This window comes from Budorcas taxicolor, chromosome 10, assembly GCF_023091745.1.
Source record: "Budorcas taxicolor isolate Tak-1 chromosome 10, Takin1.1, whole genome shotgun sequence".
Classification (NCBI taxonomy): Eukaryota; Metazoa; Chordata; class Mammalia; order Artiodactyla; family Bovidae; genus Budorcas; species Budorcas taxicolor.
Window position 1 is genome coordinate 24,176,871 of NC_068919.1, and position 5,790 is coordinate 24,182,660.

A 5,790-nucleotide genomic window follows, 5' to 3' on the forward strand; every position below is an offset into this window, starting at 1 on the left:
AAGTAGTGGCCATTCATTTTAGAAGACACTTTCAGTCTCTGGTTCACCATAGTCGCTACTCTTGATTCATTTATATTACCTGCCTGGCCCCTGATGCATAGGAGGCATCTGAACTTGTAACCGTTTGTCTAATCTCTCCTTCATAGGAGAAACTTCAAAATGTTTTTTTACCATTAACTCTGTGAACCTTTGTAGGAAATCACTTTTTACATTGCCTAATTTCCAACTCCTTCATCATTATGGTTTCCCCCAATAGAATTTCAGAATTTGTAAGTAAACTGATGGGGAAACATTCTTCTTTTGGACTGTGAAAAATTAATTTATGACATACAAATTGTATAGGATCACATATATTTTCCACTAGAATTACTTGGGAACTTGTTAGACATATACATTCTCAGGCCCCACCTTAGATGTACTGAATCAGAACTCTGTGTTTTAACACATCCTCCAGTTAATTCAAAAGCATGCTAAAATTTGAGAGCCACTGTTCTAGACTGCTGTTTAAAAAAAAAAAAGGCTAACTAACAAATACATATTTCAGTTCCAGCATCAATCCTGACTCCAAACACACATCCTCCTTTGCACTTTGTTTTATTTTCTCCTTGGCCAGCAGTCAGTACTTAATTTGCTAAATAATCACAAATCTTCATCCAGTGTACCCATTATAGAAATACAGAAAAGATTGATATCAAACTAATTATCTGTGGCTTCATGGTTAAAATTTCTAACTTTTTTGAATTATAAGATAGTTTCCCAATTCTACAGTAATCTCACATGTATCTTATTTTCCAGGATTTTTCAAAGATAACCTCCCCTACCAAAAACATGTTCTGCTGCAAGCAATGAGATCTATTCTGGGACCTCCTTACAACCTATTCTGGTAGCCTCTTTTTAAGTTAATAATGAGCAACATCATTCATTTGAAAAATCTTACTTCTACATGTAGCGCGTGTGCAACGACTTTACACTATTACAGGTTCATATGACTAAATATCACAGAACATTCAAGCGAATACCTCCAGATTTATCATCAACAAGTTGCAACTGCATTAACAAAACACCCATTGCTTAGTCTGAGCTCTGTACATTTAGCCTTCTGGAGAAAACATCAGAGAAAACTGTTCTGGGGTCTCAGTGAAGAGCTCCTTGCCAGAGACTATTTACTAACACAACAATAAAATCTCAAGTTGTTGATCCTTGGAGTCCTGCCCCCTGAGAAGGCACATCAGTTTCTTATGACTTTGGAAATTCACTCTGTTGAGACCTCAAATTGAGGAGTTTCATCAATTTCTCCAGGAACTGATGACTGCAGAAATGAGTGGCTTCTTCCCAAAACAAGAGAACAGGTACTAATTGCTGAAGTAAAGAAACTTCTACCAAAGAAAACTCAGTTGTGTCGATTCTTTGTGACCCCATGGACAGTAGCCCGTCAGGCTCCTCTGCCACTCATTATCAGAGAAATGCAAATCAAAACCACCATGAGGTACCATTTCATGCCAGTCAGAATGGCTGCTACCCAAAAGTCTACAAGCAATAAATGCTGGAGAGGGTATGGAGAAAAGGGAAACTTCTTCACTGTTGGTGGGAATGCAAACTAGTACAGCCACTATGGAGAACAGTGTGGAGATTCCTTAAAAAATTGCAAATAGAACTGCCATATGACCCAGGAATCCCACTGCTGGGCATACACACCGAGGAAACCAGAATTGAAAGAGACACGTGTACCCCAATGTTCACCACGGTACTGTTTATAATAGCCAGGACATGGAAGCAACCTAGATGTCCATCAGCAGATGAATGGATAAGAAAGCTATGGTATATATATACAATGGAGTATTACTCAGCCATTAAAAAGAATACACTTGAATCAGTTCTAATGAGGTGGATGAAACTGGAGCCTATTATACAGAGTGAAGTAAGCCAGAAAGAAAAACACCAATATAGTATACTAACACATATATATGGAATTTAGAAAGATGGTAACAATAACCCTGTATGCGAGACAGCAAAAGAGACACAGATGTATAGAACAGTCTTTTGGACTCTGTGGGAGAGGGCGAGGGCGAGATGATTTGGGAGAATGGCATTGAAACATCTATATTATCACATGTGAAACGAATCACCAGTCCAGTTTCGATGCATGATACAGGATGCTAGGGGCTGGTGCACTGGGATGACCCAGAGGGATGGGATGGGGAGGGAGGAGGGAGGGGGGTTCAGGATGGGGAACACGTGTAGACCCGTGGCAGATTCATGTCGATGCATGGCAAAACCAATACAATATATAGTAAAGTAAAAAAATAAATAAATAAAAATATTATTTTATAAATAACAAAAAATAAAATACATAAGTAAATAAAACAAAATCAAACATCAAAAAGAAAACTCAGTTGTGTCGATTCTTTGTGACCCCATGGACAGTAGCCTATCAGGCTCCTCTGTCCATGGGATTTTCCAGGCAAGAACACTTGACTGGGTTTCCATGCCCTCCTCCAGAGGATCTTCCCAACCCAGGGATCGAATCCAGGTTTCCCGCTTTGCAGGTGGATTCTTTACCAGCTGAGCCATCAGGAAACACACCAAAGAAAACAATAACATTAATTTTCTGATTCTTCACCCTTTTTCTTTTCCTTTGCTCTATCACTAGTCTTGTTTATTATTGTATTCTAATGCCTTATATTTCTTGACTGACAGGTTTATCAGTGTGATCTCTCCTATCTTCATAATGTTGATGGTCTTCTACCACTTAGGGAAAAAACGTAATTCTCCTGTGTGTCTTTCTCAGACCACAATCATAGGTTCAATTGACTACCAGATTTGTAATCCCTCAGCTAATCTTACTGACAAAAATATAATAGCTGTTCCTTTAAACACTTCAGAAAGTAAATTTCCTTCTATATATCTGCTCTCATACTTGTTTTTTTTTCTTAATATAGTTTATTTATTTTATTTGGTTGCATTGGGTTTATTTGCAGCATGTCGGATCTAGTTCCCTGACCAGGGATCAAACCCAGGCCCCCTCCATTGGCAGCACAGAGTCTTAGCTATGGACCACCCAAGAAATCCTTCATACTTAGGTTTTTCTCACATAATTAGTCTTAAGTTTTGGTCTTGTAAAAATTGGATTTTGACAACAGAATCTTCTTCTGGAGTCATTATAATCCTAACCACAAAAGTCAATTGATCAGAAATGGAAGCTAATATTGGGGCTATCTTTGATGTAATACTCAGTTTGTTCTGAGTGTTATAAAACTAAGACCTTATTTTGCAGGGGTTGTTTAACTCCACTTTTTAAAAAAATCTACCTTCCTTAAGATGAACCAAAAATTGTCTCACTCCTATTGAGTTGAATAATGCTTATCTTCTCAATAGAGTCTGTCTTACTGAGTCAATGCCATTTATGAAAATACAAGTTATGCTTTGGAATCCCAAAAGGTAGTTTCAATTCATTAGCTAGAGTTTTCATGGATAAACACATAACTCAATTTCCTCTTGGCTAAACGAGAAAAACTTTATGCTATAGCAAACTCTTCTTGATACATCTGTATAAATAATAGGTGGTCAAGTAAAACCATTTATAAGTAAGCTAGATAAAAGCCTCCGGTTCTCTAGAAAAGACCAACTTGTCATTTGGCGAAGTTTCTATTGCCTGAGTTTAATCATCTAAGCTCTTGTCCTCAGGATTTATTACAAGGACTAATAATTATCTTATTCCTGGCAATAGCCTATGTTGCCATTAACTAGTGTTGTTGTTGCTGTTTAGCAGTTATAAGTTGTGTCCAACTCTTTTGCAACCCCATGGGCTGTAGCCTACCAGGCTCCTCTGTCCATGGAATTTCCCAAGCAAGAATATTGGAGGGCTTTGCTATTTCCTTCTCCAGGGGATCTTCCCAACCCAGGAATTAAATTCATGTCTCCTACACCTCCTGCACTGCAGATGGATTTTCTGCCATTGAGCCAACAGGGGAAACCCATTAATCAGTGTATACTGTTAATATTCTTATATGTTATTGCAAATGCACTGTCATGTTAAAAATTCAACTACAACTGTATGGAAGAAATTAACACAACATTGTAAATCAACTATACTTCAATAAAATTTTTAAATTACTGTGGGCTGATTTAGTGATTTTAGTAGAGAGTCAGTAACTTTTCAGAACTGACCATGTCACTTGGATCTTTTTAAATGGAGAGAATAGAATGAAAAGTAGGAAAAAGTCAAGGAATACCAAAGAATCAGTGAAGCCAAAAAATAATAAAAAATTATCTCTTCCCTATACCTGTGAAAAAATTCAATTTAACTTAATAAGCAACTCTTACAATTGAGATATAATTAACACATAACATTATATTAGTTTCAGGTATACAATTAATGATTTAATGTTTGTATATGATTCAAAATGATCATCACAATAACATCCATCACCACACATACGTACAATATTTTGTGTGTGTGAGGAGAACTCTTAAGATCTACTCTCTTGGCGACTACAGTCACCATGCTGCTCTGTATCCCCATGAATTATTTATTCTACAGCTGGAAGTTCATGCTTTTCAACCCCCTTCACCCCATTTTGCCCACTCTCCACTCCCTGCTTATGGCAACTGCCAATCTATTCTCTGTTTCTCTGAGATCATCTTCTTGTTTTTTTGGTTTGGGGTTTTTTGTTTGGTTGGTTGATTGGTTGAGTTTCTTTTTATTCAGATTCAACACATAAGTGAACAAGCAACATTTTTAAGTATGCATCCTCTAGAGGTGGTAAGATCAAAAGTTGTTGCTCCTTTATAAATGAATCCACATGAAGTAAGAGACTAAATCCTGGATTCAACAGCAGATTGCCTGTGTTCAAGCCCTGGTTCAGGTGCTTACCTGACGTGTAAACTCTGTGAAAATCACTTGACATCACGTCCAATTTTTCTATAATGCTCACTTTCTTACACGGGTGTTGTGAAGACCAAATAAACAATAACCATGAAGGAGTTTTTCAAACGCTGAAGTGCAGTTCAAGTTTAAACAATTGCTTTCATTTATTCTGTGAAGGAAATAGGAACACACAATTTTGGAGCATAAGGGATTTTCAGGGATGGAAAGCCTGAGTGGAATAATCTATGTGGCTGTCTGTGTACAGTCAGAGGGAAGTAGTATGCCAGGGGAGAGGGTACAGGAGGAAATTATAAGATTTTCAGGATTAATTTCTCAACCTTGCATTTTACCAATAACAGTGATAATCGTAACTGGCCTAAAATCAACTGAACATCATTTTCTATATTGCTCTTGGTGTATTCTGCTTGTGATAAAGTATCTCAATTCCAAATGTTCAGAAGATTAGTGTGGCCTGCATATCTCTCTTCCTCATGTATACACCAATTGCCAAAGTGACAATACAAGTCCCGTTTTAGCCAAGAAACATGATCTGTAAGTTCTGAAAGCACTGGGTTTTTCAATATAGTCAAGTTGCCCTCTTATTAGTGATAATGAATCCAACAGAAAACTGGGGAAAAGGAACCCAAGCCACAAGACCGAATTTTTAGTCACTTCTAACACTTTCCCTCTTTTACCATCTTCTCTTCCACATGGAGGGTCAGCTAAATGCTTACTTCTAGCTCTATTCCCTTGATTTTGGCCATCCTAATCACAAAACTCTTCAATCTTTTTTTTTTTTAGTTTTTTATTTTTTTAATTTTAAAATCTTTAATTCTTACATGTGTTCCCAAACATGAACCCCCCTCCCACCTCCCTCCCCATAACATCTCTGTGGGTCATCCCCATGCACCAGCCCCAAGCAT